At 39.6% G+C, this 16476-nt stretch overlaps 1 long non-coding RNA gene across 1 annotated transcript; it reads left to right on the top strand.

Moving 5' to 3' along the window:
* The first annotated feature begins 4144 nt into the window (after positions 1-4144).
* LOC101178879 lies at positions 4145-7402 on the top strand. The gene is made up of 3 exons (XR_004032388.1): positions 4145-4314; positions 4453-4548; positions 7124-7402. It is a non-coding gene; the product is annotated as an uncharacterized LOC101178879 (long non-coding RNA).
* The last annotated feature ends 9074 nt before the right edge of the window (positions 7403-16476 follow it).

The raw sequence follows: 16476 nt of genomic DNA on the forward strand, positions 1-16476 counted from the left end.
GCAAACTCCAGCTGGAGTTGCTGGAATGTCTGAGGCCTCATCTGGAAGACGTGAACACTGGGGAGACATGACAGCTAGAGGCTGGAATTCTGCAGCTCCTCAGGTATTTCTTTCTATTTCAATGGGATCTCTCCACATGATCACTCATGCACAGCAGCTTCGAGTTAGTCACCCTTTTAAAATGGCAGCTGAGGTCTTGAAAGTGAATTACCCAAGAGGAAATGACAAAATCTTCATGGCCTTTTGTAACCTACGTTTTGAAATCATTTGGCATCACATGTACCATATTCTATTTGTTGAAATCATCACAAATGTCCACCCAGATGCAAGGGGAGGGACAGGAAGAAAAGTTTGCCTCTTTCTTGGGGGGAAATGTTAAACAATTTATGGACATGTTCTAAAGCTACCATACTCTCTAAGAAATGAGCAAAAAGTCAAGAAACCATTTGTTGCAGTAAGGGATTTTTAAGTTTTATAAGAATTTGAGTGATTCCAAAAGTTTGGTCAAAAAAGAAAATAGTAGTCACACAATAATTTTTAAAAGTGTTTTGGGATGGTGCTGAAGAGAGAGAATGGCTCCTTATAAAATTCAATTATGACTGTGCTTAATTGCATTCAGACTGTTTTACTAAAAAGAAACATATTTGATATTTTGTGTTTTTGGTTTGTCTGATGAACATAAAAATGATTATCTGATTCTTAGAAATACTGTATAAATAAATGTCTTTGAGCATCTAGGTATGCTGAAGAATGGCCCCCAAAAATGTTCATATCCTGGAACCTGTGGATGTTATGTTAGTCTGGGTTCTCCAGAAAACAAGAACAAAGAGCAGATACAATCCGCCGCCCATGCTCCCCACCCCCCAACCCCCACTCCCCGCCACACACACACCACATATAGAAAGAGATTTTTTAGAAGGAATTGGTTTACACGGTTATGGAGACATGGAGCCCTGCACTCTATGTTTGGCAAGCTAGAAAGCTAGGAATGCTGATGGTATTGTTCCAGTCCAAATGCAAAGGCCTGAGAGAGGAGAGTCAGTGGTGTAAGTTCCAATCTGAGTCTGAAGGTAGGAAAAGACCAATGTCCCAGCTTGAAGACAGTCAGGCAAAGAGAGTGAATTCTCCCTTACTGCACCTTTTATTCTATTCAGGCTCTCAAGGGATTGGTTGAGACCCACTCACACTGGAGAGGGCAGTCTGCTTTACTTGGTCTACAAATTCATATGTTATTCTTATCTTGAAAAACCCTCATAGACATACCCAGGATAATGTTTAGCCAGATATCTTGGCAATCCATGGCCCAGTCAAGTTGACACAAAAACTAAGCATTACAATTGCCTTATATGGCAAAAGAGACTTCCAAGGTGTGCTTAAGTTAAGGATCTTGATGGGGTGTTAGCCTGAATTAGCCAGGTGGGCCCTAAAAGTAATCACAAGTTTCCTTAAAACAAGGAGGCAGAAGAAGATTTTACCACAGAAGAGGAAGGAGGGGATGTGACTATAAAAGCAAGATATATATTAAACAATAAAAGAGTGGTGAAAACAGAAGATTTAACAAGAAGGAAAAGGCATAAAGAAGTAGGGCTGAAGTAGAAAAGTCCCAAGGGAACAGAGAATGGAATCTCTTCAGGGAGACTAAGGAATGTATCTCAACGTCCACTGAAGGCGGGAAGGAGAAAATGTCTTCTCTCAGCACTTGAGTCAAGACCCCATCACCAGAAGGCAGGATAAGGTTTGGCATTCATTCATTCAACCTTGAAAGCCCACCATAACCCAAGCACATGCTACTCCTGGATACACATGAGCAAGCAATGGGCTGCCTCCATCCTCCAGTGCACAGTGAAGTAGAGTTGGTCCCAGCAAGTACACATGGAGGGTCGAGTCCTCTAAGGCATCCTCACTAATTGAAAATTGTTTCCATTTCTTTTTAAATAAGTGTAATGTTAGATGTCAAACTCCTAACTTTAATGCTTTAAAGATATTTTTACATGGGAAGCCAATAAAAACCTAAAAACCAAAGGAGAAAATATTCAGGTTCATACTACTTAGTATCCACTTTACTGAATTTTTGTTTACATCACATCTACACCAACTGTCTTCTGGAAGCAGTATAGCAGAATGCTCAAGAGCATGGAGTTTAGAGCAGAAATACCTGGATTTGAATCCTAGATTTGCCATAAATTGTATTTGTGACTTTGGGCAAAAATTACTAAATCTCTGTATGCCTCACCTCTGTCATCTACAAAATAGAGATGATAATAGTATTTTCCCCATCAAGTTTTCATGAAAATTGGATGAGTTAATAATTGTTAAGCACTAACACTGTCAGCCCATAGTAAGGGCTATATAAGTGTTTGTTGAGTAAAAGTATTAAACACTTCTTTAAGACCCGGGAGTTCTTAAGAAAGCACATTCATACTCTGTAAATTGCGTAACTTTTTCAGGTGACAACATTTTCCTGCATGATATTTTCCTTGCTCACTTTCCAAGGGTCCCCATGACAAATTTCCACCTACCAGTCAACAAATGCAGCCAGAGCTCCGTCAGTGAAAGCCCAGTGAACCCATATGTTGCAAATGAGTGTCAGTAATGACAGCAGCCGTAAGGGTTTCACAATCTGTGCGTGAGAAGAAAGTTCACAAATGCAATCGGAAATGAGGTACTCCTTCTTCCACTTCTAAATCACTTAAAACCCTTTCAGACTAAAATAAGTACTAGGGATGTGATTCACAGCTATCACCTCAGGATGGAGAAGTGAAAAACTTACTGGCTTTGCCAGTTTGACTGTCAGAGAGAGCTGCATTCAAATTCTGACCCCAATCCTTGCTATCTGCATAACAGACATGTTAATTAAACTTTCTTAATCTGACAGGGAAAACGTTGCCACTTTGGCTGGTTTTAAGTATATAATTTAGCAAATCATACTTATCTTTGACTAAGTAGCAGACTGTAGGTTGGGTATTTAGAAATTAGAGCACCTACGGATCAGATACGCCCATTTATATTTTTAGTGGGGAAAGACATGCAGTGGGATCCCAAGCCTGTCTTTTGTGAGCCTTTATTGAGTAAGCTTTCTGCCTTTTCCTTTCTAAAACCTTTTAGAAATTAAGAACATCCAGGCACTTCCTTTGGCAAGTCTGACACATACACAAGGGAGAGGACTTAAATAGTTTCCATACTCTTCAGTGAAAGTGGATGTGTAACATATAAAAGAATGGGCCGGGCGTGGTGGCTCACGCCTGTAATCACAGCACTTTGGGAAGCCGAAACAGGTGGATCACGAGGTTAGGAGTTTGAGACCAGCCTGGCCAGCATAGTGAGACCCCGTCTCTACTAAAAATACAAAAATTAGCCGGGCACAATGGTGGGTACCTGTAATCCCAGAAATTCGGGAGGCTGAGGCAGGAGAATTGCTTGAACCTGGGAGATGGAGGTTGCAGTGTGCTGGGACTGCGCCACTGCACTCCAGCCTGGGTAACAGAGCAAGACTCCATCTCCGGGGGGGCAGGGGGGAAAGAATCGTGGTTAGTCAAAGAGTCCTTTCCAGTAACAAGGTCTCAGGCACCCATCTCAGAAGATTTATTACATGCTGCCCCCACCATTGACCCCAAAGGAGAGACTGACTCTGCAAACAGCTCAAATCATAGTCATCCTCTTCATTTCCTGTGTGTCCCTCCCACTCCTCTCACTAACACGTAATACCATATCAGTCAGTGGTTAGGATGCTGGGTTAATTTTACTCCCAAGGAAAGTGATGCCTGAGAGAAAGAGCCATTTGTTTGTCTTTTTAATTTCAGCTTCTTCCTAAATAAGACAGCCTTTTAGAAAGACTTTCACAGTGTCAGGTTAGTTACCTAAATCTTAGGTAACTTTAGGTTAGTTACCTAAAGTCACTTTGTGACTTCATCCTGATACAAAGGAACAAGGAAGAGAGTTGGATTAGGATAACTCACTATGGTACATCTTATTTTTTATTTAGTTTATATATTTTGTGTTTTTAGACTAATTTTGCAGGTAGAGTGGGGCATAACTCACCATACTTTTTTCCTCACAAGCTGGATTAATTATTTTAGTACATGAGCTGTATTAAAGTGGTCATAGAAGTCAGGTTAGGGCAAGCACTATTATTTATGTTTTACAGATGGGGTAACACATAGAAAAGGCACGGAGAAGTTAAGTGATTTGCCTATGATCACAAAGCCTGTTAGCAGCAAACCCAGAACAAGAACCTAAGATTTACGACTGCCAGTTCCAGCTGTTTTTCTTTGTCATGCATCCTCAGCAATCACCATAATCAAAATCTGTTTGGAGGTAACTGGGTATGACAAATTATTGTTCCTTTTGTTGGGTGAATCCAGTTTGACCTGGATATTAAATTTGCACAAGTCTCACTGTCTCATTTAGTTATGTCTGTTCTTTTATTTTTTAAACTATGCTTATGACTTTCAGACTATTGATTTGTATAAAGGATGATAACATTGATCAACCAAACAGGAAGTAATCCAGTGAATCTGGGACAGTGGTGGAATTCAGAAGCAAGGCCAGGTAAGCACTTCAAATATGCGAAAAGAAAATGAGAGAGTTGAAGGGAGACCAAGCAATTTGATTTGCTCTTGGTTTACTCTGGAGGAAAAGGAATCCTTCTGAATTCTGAATTCCCAGAGCCAAGCCACTGTGTTCTTCCATTTCTTCTGAATGTCTTCCAGGGAAAGTGTGTCCTTGTCAGCACCACAATGACACTTTCCATCCTGTGACAGAAACTAAGTCTTGAAAGACAACATTGTTACACTGTTTGGGGAGATCATGCCTAGTGGTTGTTTCGTTTTGAAGTCAGTGGGGATGGTGAGGAGGGGTTTAGTGAAGGAATAAATGTGAATGATAATATCATAAATCCCCCTATGATTCTGATTATGAGAACTCTCCTCAGAGAATCTGAATTCCCTAGAGAACTTTGTCCAGGATCTCCCAATTCTTTTGAGACCTCATCCAAAAATGGTTACTTGGATAAAGAGAACTCAGGAACTGCATGCCACTCTTCATTTAACTCTGCATGCAGCTATGTTCACATTCTGCTAACTCTGGCTGATGTTCAAAAACTCAGCCCAATGATAAGGGTTTTAAAAGTGTATTATTTTCACTATTGATATAGATCTTGTGGAATAATCATTTCATAAATAGCCAGATCTTAACTAGTAGCAGACTACTCTAGTGTCTGCTGCTAGTCAGACACACTCTAGTTTGTGGTTGGTGAAGCCAGAGAATGATGTCATTTCCTAAGAAACAGTCAAGGAGAGAGAAAGCAATTGAAGGGTGAGGAGCAGAGAACTATGAAGATGATTCAGGAAGAGGCACATGGAGATTAGAGGTATAACAGACGTTCTGGGCAGTGAACGAACACATCTAATACAAGGAAAAGGGGGCCAGGGACTGAGGAGGAAGGAGTAGTTTAGATTTGATCTTATTTGCACCCACAGACCAGTTGCTAAGGGTCCAACTTTCTCAGGGATTAGATTTAACGAGATAGAAAGTTAGTTTTCGAAGAGAAATCTTATTTATTGGCTAAACTATGTCCAGTTTAATTATGTAATGAAGATGAGTATTTGTAACTTATTTATTTGAGTATATATTTTATAGATAACAATGTACCAGAGTGTAACAGAAAGTACCTTACAGTATAAACTGTAGTGATTTGAATGTCTTGTCTGAGAAGGATGTGGAAAAAGGTCCCATATCTCTCAATAGTAGTACCCAAGTCAGCCTAAAAAGAAACAGAACATTGTAAATCTCTTGGTTCCTAGTAAGAGAAGAGATTTTAAACACAGAGTCACCTAACTGAGTGGAATATTTTTAATTTAGTATCAGCACCCTTTCCTAAAGATGCTATAAATTAAGAACTCTCTGATTTTTTTTAAGCCATGAGTGTTAAAGAGCAATCTGCTACAAATCAAGTTCAGTCCCACTCTTGATAACATCGTGTTTTTAGACTACTTTTGCAGGTAGAGTGGGGCATAACTCACCATAGTTTTTTCCTCACAAGCTGGATTAATTATTTTAAAAATAGCAAAGATCATGAAAAATAGCCCAGCCAAATATTCATTTCTTTGCTTAATGTCTCATTGCTTGGCAATTTTCTTCACTGTCATTTTCAATGGAAAAATACCTGAAATTCATCTACTGAAATTCAACTGAACAGAGTGGTTTAAAAAGAATCAATAGGCATGCTAATAATAAGGAAAGCATTCAAATGCAATATAGCATATGTTTCTAATTACCACTTCATCAAGTCCCAGTTACAAATTAAGTCTCTTTTATTTCAATTAACAGTCTAATGGTGCTTCAGAGAGATAAAGAATGTTTTAAAAAGAAACCAAACCTCTGATTAAGAGCACCCAATTTTCTCTCCAAGGAAACATGATAAAGGTTTTAAGCTATGAGAAAAGTCTGGGATAGGTGATTTGGGAACTGTACTGTCCATCACAGCTAAGAGATGTAGATGATGTTTTTGGTTTTTGGGTTTTGTGCTCCCCTTCCTGGGACCTTCTCAGCCATTCTACTGCCCACTTCTCTTCTGATATCCTATCATGGGAGAGAAGTCATCCAGCTGGCCATGCATCTATACAACAAATATTTGCTAAGCACTTGCTTTGTACCAGCATTTAAGTACTTGGTCATGAGGATTCAGTGTTATATAAGATCTGGTCCCTTCTCTCACAAAGATTGTTGTTTAGTGGGATAGACAGACATATAAGCTAATAGTTATAGTGTAATGTGTCTACAACAATAACAGAGTGAAAACACCTATAATAAAGATTGATAAGTTAATTTACTCTAATGTGTTACCTCATTTTACCCAGAAGTTTTTAAATGAACAGAAGAATATATGTATATATATATATATATATCTCTTTCTTTCTCTCTGTGTCTCTTCTATGTACGGGTGAAATTTCTGGTATTTGTGATTAGGATGATGAGATGTCTGATACCCACAGAGGTGACCACAAACTCTGTCCATAAAGCTGAGCTTGTTATAAATTTTAACTTCAACTCAGGGCTGGATAAATTCATAGAATGTTAAGAGTTCAAGGAATTTCACAGTGTATCTTATGGATTCATTTTACAGATGAGGACCCTAAGACCTAGCGAAACTACGTCATTTGCTCAAGAAGACAAAGGTAATCATTAGAAATCAACATGAGATTTCAGCTCTCCTGATCCTTAGTACAACATGTGAAAGAAGATATGTTGTCTTTACTCACAGTGGAGGCATTTTTCTGTCTGTGTTTAATTTGGCCTCCCTATGGATTCAGGACCCATAACTCTTGTTCTCACTCATCTGCTATGCTGCTGATAAGGACTTCGAGGTCAACAGCTGTAACTGCTAAATGAAGTTAATACTCTGAAAAAAAAAAAAAAAAAAAAAACCAGAAGGAGCAGAAACCAAAAGATTGAAAGCCATTTGGAAATTTCTTGAGTGGTGTCTGGCAGGTCTTTTATGAAGCTTATCATAAACCAGGGGAAAAAAAAAAACAAAAAACAAAAAACGCCTGCTGACTGTGTTATCTGTAGTGCCTATTGCCTATTTTGGCTGATTCATTGATGGTGTAATGTAACAGATAACAGAATGAAAGGAAATGGTTTGGTTTCTATAGAGGAAAAAGAATGGTTTGTATAAGGAAACCATTAGTTTCCTGAGATTGCTATACCAAATTATCAAAACTTGGTGTCTTAAAACAATAGAAATTTTTTCTCCCACAGTTCTGGAGGCCAGAAACTCAAAATCAATATTTGGCGGCTGAAATCAAAGTGTTGGCAGCACCCTCTGGAGGCTCTCGGACAGAATCTGTCCCTTGTGTCTAACAGATTCTGGTGGCTGCTGGCATCCCTTGACTTGTGGTCGTATCATTCCCATCTCCTCCTCCATAGTCATATCGCTTTCTCCTCTTCTCTGGCATTTGCATCCCTTTTATAAGACACGTATGACTGCATTTAGGGCTCACCAGGATAATGCAGGATAATCTTCCTATTTCAGGATCCTTTGCCACATCTTCAAAGTCCTTTTTGGCCAATAACGTAATATTCACAGGCTCCAGGTTTTAGGATGTGGGTATTGGTGTTGGGGTGGGGGACGGATTTGGGGGTGAACAACCAGCTTGCTACTGGCAGGTGACTGGTTATCCATCATTCTTAAGTCAGAAACGATGACCCAAAATCTCTTTTTGCTTTTGCTTCACTCATTTTGCATTTAATTACTGGCTCTGCTTCTTCAGACACTGTTATTACATTTTAGTTTTTGCCACATCTCTCAAAAATGTCTTATTATTTTCACGGCCTGTCATTTAGTTATGTTTTCTTCTAAGTGTTTGGCTGTCTTGGTCAGTGCTCTAAAGGAATTAAAATCACTTGGTCAGTGCTCTGAAGTAATTGGTCATTGCTCTGAAGTAATTAAAATCACTGTGAAGCTGAATGAAAAATCAGAAGAAGACCTATGTTTTGCTTGTTAGGAGAACTGTGTATCCTTTATGTCTATTTTTGGAGTTGGTGGTAATTTCTGGTCAAAGAATCAAATGTTCTTATTCCTAACCATATAGTCAGATAAGATGGCTAAGGTGCTTTCATAATCACCATTGATTCACTGTCAGATGGGCCCGTGCTCTGTGACAACTTTTCAATATTATAGACTTTACCAAATAAAAAGGTATCTCTTCATTCTGTGCACAGAAAAAGAAAATGATGGATGAGTATATTAGCCAGAACCCTGTGGCAGAAAAATAAGCATGAGTGTGCCCTTTCATGCCTCCTGAGAACTCCTGTGCTAGACAGAGCCTGTTCAAGATGTCTTTTCTGACTTTCTGATTCCAGTTGACATCTAAGCACATAAGGCAACTTTGTAATGGGGCCAGAGAGCACCACACATTGTTATGTATGAAATGCTCTGTTTAGCAAACAAGCCATGCAGCAACAAGAACTAGTGTGGTCAAGGATGGTGGACTAAAAACCACTGTGAGAGCAGAGATGTAGCCACCTCTGAGAATGGTTTTCTAAGCAGGATGACTTGGTTCCGTCCTTACAGGCATCGTCTGGTCCAGTTCAGCACAGAGCTAGCTGCAAGTGACAACCTAAGAGAAAAGTCAGCGAGAACAGAGACCCATCTCTTTGTTGACTGCCTTAATCCCTAGAGCTGTGTTCTTCAATTTGCTATTATTTGCGACAATTTTTCTGCCTAATAAGCAAGTTCTACCCTGCCTAGGAGAGAAACTTTTAGTAAATTCATCTTCATTCACTACCATTCAGCTCATGCTTTAAAAACTTAGATAATGCGTCTGAAATACTTAACTCCTGGTCAAATGGAGCTGCTATTTCATTCAGTATAATCAAAGAATAGCCAAGGACTTTAGTTAATATTTCTTCAGATGATAGAGAATAAACAAATTATTTTGGATATATCTACCATGCCCTCCAAACATGATTGTTGATATCTTTTCTATATAAATTACTTTCCTACATAAATGGTACTTAGCTTTTTCTTGAAAGATATTCTCTTCTCTCCAGCTCAAAGATAAACCTCTTTCCCTCAAATTATAAGTAATTCATACTTAATAATCTTTCATACGAATTTTTAAAATTACAAATGGTAAGGTACCACTATTTTTTATTTTGTAACACCACAAACCATCAAATCTGAAGAGAAGAAAGGTTGAGTATGATCTCTGAAAAATGAACTCTAGTAGTGTGTATAGCAAAAATCATCTTAGAATGAATAGAAGCCGTGAATAACTGAATGACCACCAGGCTTATCTGCATCCACATTCTACTTGGTTAACTGTTAAATAATATCTAACTTGTTGCGTTGTGAAAACAACATGTGTCTGTAAACTAAAAAATAGATGTTATTATCCACCTGGTTTAGTTATAATGGAGAAATGTCCTTCAGTTGCATGATGCTCTTCCTATGAATGAGGAAACCAGATCAACATTTCCGTTCAAGTTCTAGCTCGCCTATAACATTTCTTAGCTCCTTTTGCAAACCAAAAGTGGCAGCAGTTGTAACTGAATTAGTCTAACTGCTCAGACACATGTATTTCTGTTTGGTTGCTCTGGTCTCTTCTTGAAGGCCAAGTGCTGTGATCATTTATCGTCATCAGAATTGGCTGTCATAACTCAGTGTTCCCCGGACCTGCAGTGGGCAGAGCACCAGCACAACCTGTAGAAAGCAGCTCCAAGGTCAGCACCCTCTCATAAACCTACCCAGCCAGGAACATCTTCCAGGCCCTCCACTCTCAGGAATTTCAAGGAGAAAACAAAATGCTGAGGACTGGGAATGAGGGGCTTCAGCCTTGCACAATCTCTACATTTTGCTTTACTCCCAAGAGGGACGAATGAAGAATGTTGTTATTGATGCTATGACCACTTCTCTCCCATATTGTGCCCAGTAAACATGGCCTTACTCATTATTGAAATACTAGCATTCTTCTATAATGGTTCATACATAGCTGCTGCCCAGAGCACTGAATAACATATACTACCAGGTGTCAAACCCAGACTTCCCCAGTCTCTCCTTAATTTCCAGCAATAAAAAGATTAGCCTGGCACAGCAGGTCTTCAGACCCTTTCTGATTTTGAATAGTGATTTGAACACCTCTCCTAGCTGTGTCCCCTTTGGGCTTAAGAATAAGATAGAAGATATATTGCTTTCCATTTTAAAATGTTTAACTTCTATTCAAGAATAAATATTGATGAAGGGCGTCTAGGTACTAGTGATTTTTCCTGATGTCCATTTTGTGAACTTCACAGAAGACTTTGATTTCACCTTAAACCAAAGAAAACATTCACAGATATCTTATAAATCTACTATTTTTCATGATTATAATAACCTGTCATCATGACAAGCCATGTTCATTAACAAAAGAAATCATAGGGGCAGCTTCTATTGGGCACTTAACTCCTTCATCCATGAAACTATACTTTATGTGAATTTATTTTTGGAAAGTTCAGGTAGTTTAAATTTTAAATATATGGACTAGAAAGAAATTGAGTCCTTAAAAACCATTTTACAGGAAAAATGTTTCTGCCTGTCCTCATATTTCCCTTTTTTTTTTAACAGTGTTAGATTTCTGCAGAACTAATACTCTTTAATACTCTTGTCACACTTCAGAGGACACTATGTGAATTCTCAGATGCCACACAATTTCCAGGTATATTGTGAGGCCTCTGATAAGATTTGTATACTGTTGACACCTACTTAATATAGTAAAATACAAAATAAATAGGATTTCTATCCACAAACAACAAGGTTGCAAGCACAAAAATGAAATCTGCACAGACAGAAAAAGAGCTCTGTCATGTTGAGTATTTGTTGACCTCACAGTGAGTCATAGATTTTCTTTTTGTTCTAAGACTGGAAAAACACCAGGAAAAGAAACATTTTGGAAAACTATAGAAAACAACTGGATCCAAGCTCAAGTCCTCAGAGATAACATCCTGTACTTAAAATCTTTAAGTTGTTATAGAGGGGAGTATATGTATGTGTGTGTGTGTATGTGTGTGTGTGTGTGAGAGAGAGAGAGAGAGAGAAAGGAGGAGGAGGAGGAGATGGGAGTGGAAGGTAAACAGCAGCAGAAAGAAAACATGTGCACTCATGTTTTCTTCAGATGCTTCTTCAGATGAGTCCATCAGGAGGAGGAGGAGGAGATGGAGATGATGATGGGAGGGGAAGGTAAACAGCGGCAGAAAGAAAACATGTGCACTCAGTGATGCTTCTTCAGATGAGTCCATCTTCCTAAGTGTTGGTGGGAACACTGATCATAGATTTAAAAAAACAGTTTGTGTTTCCACTTGCACTTTCATCAAGAAGTTACAAAACATCTTGGAATATTTGCATTTCTTTCTATTTGACTGCTCAGGATGTGTCTTCATGACATAAGTCATTTTCAGCCATGTTTACCGGATGTTCCTCTTCTCACAGAGAACACCATTCTTTCGCTTTACAGTTAACACAGTGTTTTCCCACCCCCTATTGCATATGCTCCCACCCCCTATTGCATACTGCTCATAGTAACCAGCAGATCTGTTTGGGCTGATGATGAAATTGCCAGAAGGCACAGGTGGCTTTTGGGCTCTGATCCTAATGGGACTGTGGAGCTCATCCTGGAGCTCAAGGCTAGAGCAAGACACAGCGGAAAAACATTGGAGGGTTTTGATAACCACAGCATCCTGGGTTGATTGGCCTGTTACTATAGTAGGAGCCTGCTGATTCAGACATATGACATCACTGTCCAAAGCCTCTCGAAGTGGGATATGACATCAAGTTTTTGCTTGAGAGCTAGGGCATGGCTATCATAGTAGAATTAAGGAATAGATACATTTATTACCTCAAAGTTCCATTCCAGAGGGACCCAGAAATGGTTATTATAAAATTGAGTTATGCCATAGGCTGTTCCCAAATACTCTATGCATCCAAGGCTTAGTTACCTCCATTATAAGCAGTGTGACTGCTCTCCTCACAGAGGACTATAAAAATTAAAGAATCATCAAGAATTTGCAAACACAAGCTCATGACAAACATCTAGCAGTTATGTTAGACATAAATGATCTTTTTCTGGTAGACAAATGGAAAAGAAGTATACTTTATTGGATTCTTATGACTACTAAGAGCCCAACCAGGTTGTGATTGTCTGGCTTCCATTCACTGAATCACAAATTCTCACAACTGGCAGTAGGTGCCTCAGAGAGCATCTGGTTCAAATATCTTACATGGTGGATGAGAAAATGGAGGTTCCAATATATTAACTTACTTGCCTGGGGTAATACAGCTTGTTTATGTCAGTGTCAGGACTAGATGCCCAGGTTTTATGATGCCATAACTAGTTTCTTTCCCAGAAGTCCAGATGAACCTATAACCTAAAATTGGTATCTAGGAGAAGGATGGTAAAGATGTCACTCTGAGTCCTGACTGATTGGTAGGAAACCCTAGGTGACTGGCAGAAAATCCTGATGCATGTGTTAAGAAGGATTTTGGAGTCATACTCAGGCTTATCAGAAAAGGGTACTCAGGGTCATGTACAATTTCTATAAGGGGAAAAAGAACAAAGGAAGAGAGGCCAGGTTTCACAGGTTCCTGATCTTAGAGCATCCAATTATTTTACAGCCACGATCTGATGTGTTTGAACAATAGATGATAGTAGTAGGAATTGATTTTGTAAGATTCATGAGACAGGACCAAAAAATAAGTAAATTTACATATGGTGATCAAATATTGCCAAGTCAATAAGCTCCTTCTATTTGCATAGGCTGGGAACCAAGAGTAGAAGACAGACACTTATTTCTCAGTAACCCATACTGTAGCAATGGGACAATTATTTAGCCATCCCTATGTGATCATGGTCATTTTATAGGAGCATACTGCTTTAACTTTTTGAAGTGCTTTTGAAATGGGAAAGGTTCCCTTGTCCCCCTCAGAGGGTGTGTGACAGGGGGAATGGCTTGCTTCTTCAGTGCCCCATTGCTCAAACCTCTAGGGGAGCCATATAGATGCCAGCTTGTGGGGTTCCAACCCCAGGGCGGTGTCTAGGGGTGGATGTTTACAGCTCCTGAAGTCCCACTGAGTGTGTGCTACTGTGTGCTCTTTTAGTTTTGCCATCTATAGGTGGCTTTTTGTTAACCAGCTCAATTAGACCCTCTACCTTGTCACAAAGACAGAGGGCTTTCTGTATCCCGAGCTCTTGCCTTGGTGTATCGGAAGAATCAAATCACACCTCGGCCTGGAGAATGAGTACAAAATTTTATTGAGTGGAGGTATCTCTGAGTAGATGGGGGAAGCCAGAGGGGGATGGAGCGGGAAGGTTTTCCTCTGGAGTCAGGACACTGAGCGGCCCGGGTTCTCCTCCAACTGTCCCTGCCCAACTCTGCCTCCTCTGCCAGGTCGATGGCCTGCAGACCTGCTGGTGCCTGTGGGTACATTCCTCTCGGCATCCAGCCACCCGTGTGTTCCTCCCCTGTTGCGCTCCTCTCAAAGTGTGTCTGCCTGTTAGGGTCTCAGGATTTTTATAGGCACAGGATGGGGGCATGGCAGGCCACGGTGGTCTTGGGAGATGCAATATTTGGGCAGGAAAATAAAAATGCCTGTCCTCACCTAGGTCCGCGGGCACAGGCCCGGGGTGGAGTCCTAGCCAGGGACCACACCCTTCTCTCCTTCTGTATCACTTTCAATGCTTTTTCTTATTTGATATCTAGAGAGCAAAGAAATACACTACCAAGTGCGAAATTTCATGGCACCCACTGTAGGTTAAAAAAAAAACAAAAAAACCCCAGCCCTTGAAGGAGAGAAATGGAGGAAGGGAATTTTGTTTAATTAGAAACTCTCTAGAAGTAAAGGCAATAAATACATAGTACTTCAAAAGATCTATTAATGAATGTTTCATTCAGATATTCAGATGGAAACTTCTCTATCAATAAGAAGTGACTAAATGGAATAGATAAGTTTTTGTTCACATTTCATTTTTCAAGAAAACCTGCTTTGAGATTCTCTTCATAATTCATGGTTAGTTGCTCGGCAGTCCAAGCTATGGAGTGGTACAATGGCTTTAGAGTTGACAGCGGGCCTAAATGAGAAACCAAAGTTCAAATCAAGACGTCTAAGTATTATCTGAATCATTAAAAACGTCTGCAATTAATTCTCTGCACTGCTGATGTCTGTCTTTCATCTAGTGAACAGAGAAAAAGGAAATTCAATAGGATCTACTCTTTATGTCAATTGGATGAGAAAATTTCCCACTGCCTGAAAAGCATGCTGATACTAAAATATACCACAGAATACATTTCATTAAGAGTTATTATCACTGTGATCACAATGACCAAGAACTCCACAAAGAATTAACGTCATTTGGCCGATACCTCCTCAAATGGGTCCACTGGATTCATGTTTTTCAAGGTATTGTTCCCAAGCATCTCTAGCAGAATGACCTGAAGTGCTTTTCCTGCTGAAAATGACAAAATTAAATTCACTGAATCAGAACATCTGAAGGTGGTTTCCGGGAATTTAATATACTCCTAGGTGATTCATATGTTCACTGAAGTCTGAGAACCATTATACTAATTTCTCCATGAATCAAACTGATATAGTTTGAGATACCAAAGATACAAGCCGGGATTCTTGTCTTTAATAATATGGTAAATCAGAAAAAAAAAGGCCCAGTTTTCTGTGTGTTTCAAGCATATGGATGTGAGGATGGACATCAGCTAACAGAACTAGAGATGTCATTTTTTTCTTTCCCAAGACCATCTCTTCAGGTGAGAAGAAGCTTGTCTTTACCCTGCAGCAAGTCACGATTAGCAAATCATGGTCTCTTACAACACCAGAAATCACAACTTTCTCTCTTTTCTTTGAACTCCTGGCTTCTAAACTATTTATTTATTGACAGAATCTTATTCTGTAGTGATCATAGCTCACTGCAGCCTCAAACTCCTGGACTCAAGCAATCCTTCTGCCTTAGCCTCTTGAATAGCTGGGACTACAGGTGCACATCAACATGCTTGGGTAATTTTTTTAAAATTTTATGGGCCAGGTGGCATAGCTCATACCTGTAATTCCAGCAATTTGGGAGGCCAAGGTGGGTGGATCACTTGAGCCTAGATGAGTTTGAGACCAACACAGCAAAACCCTGTCTCTGCAAAATTTTCAAAATTGCTTTAGCTTGGGAGGTGGAGGCTGCAGTAAGCCATGATCGCACTACTATACTCCAGCCTGCGTGATAGAGCAAGACCCCCTCTCAAAAAAATAAAAATTTTTTTACGGAGTCTTGCTCTGTTATCCAGGCTGGTAAACTTTCTTGAAACAATAGATATAGATAGATTAGATGATAGATAGATAGATAGATAGATAGATAGATAGATAGATAGATAGATACATAGATAGATAGACAGACAGACAGATACCGCATGAACACCAGCAATAATAAAACTTACTTAGCAACCCAAAAGCTTTTCATTAGCTTTGTTTTACGGGGTTCATTTGAATTGCCCACAATGTTAAAAGGGACGCAGTCACATCCTGAATACCCTCAATTGTAGAGTGGCTGCTTTCCTCAATTCTTTCTTCATTCTTCATTTTCATTGCTTTACTTTCACTTTTTATGAACTCCTATGCTCCTGAATACAATGGATCTCTCTAAAATCTCTTGGTCTCTTAGAAAATATCTCCTTCCCCTCTCATTAAAAAAAAAAACATCAGAAGTCTTGATTTTGTCTTGCTGACAAAAAATAAGCAATCTCTGCTCTTGATTCCACCAGCTATGGGTACACAGTTGGCTACTGTCAGACCCACTAAATCGTAACATCAAGCAAGCCCAGGAGAAAGCAATTGTAAGTTAGAAGTGGTACCTACTGAATTAGGCATGAGCTGGGCCAGAGGACACAGCATGCTTGTATCTCACCAGGAAGTAGCCCAGATCCCCAAAGTTCACCAGTATTGCACCCACA

The sequence above is a fragment of the Nomascus leucogenys genome, chromosome 11, assembly GCF_006542625.1.
Source record: "Nomascus leucogenys isolate Asia chromosome 11, Asia_NLE_v1, whole genome shotgun sequence".
Taxonomy (NCBI): domain Eukaryota; kingdom Metazoa; phylum Chordata; class Mammalia; order Primates; family Hylobatidae; genus Nomascus; species Nomascus leucogenys.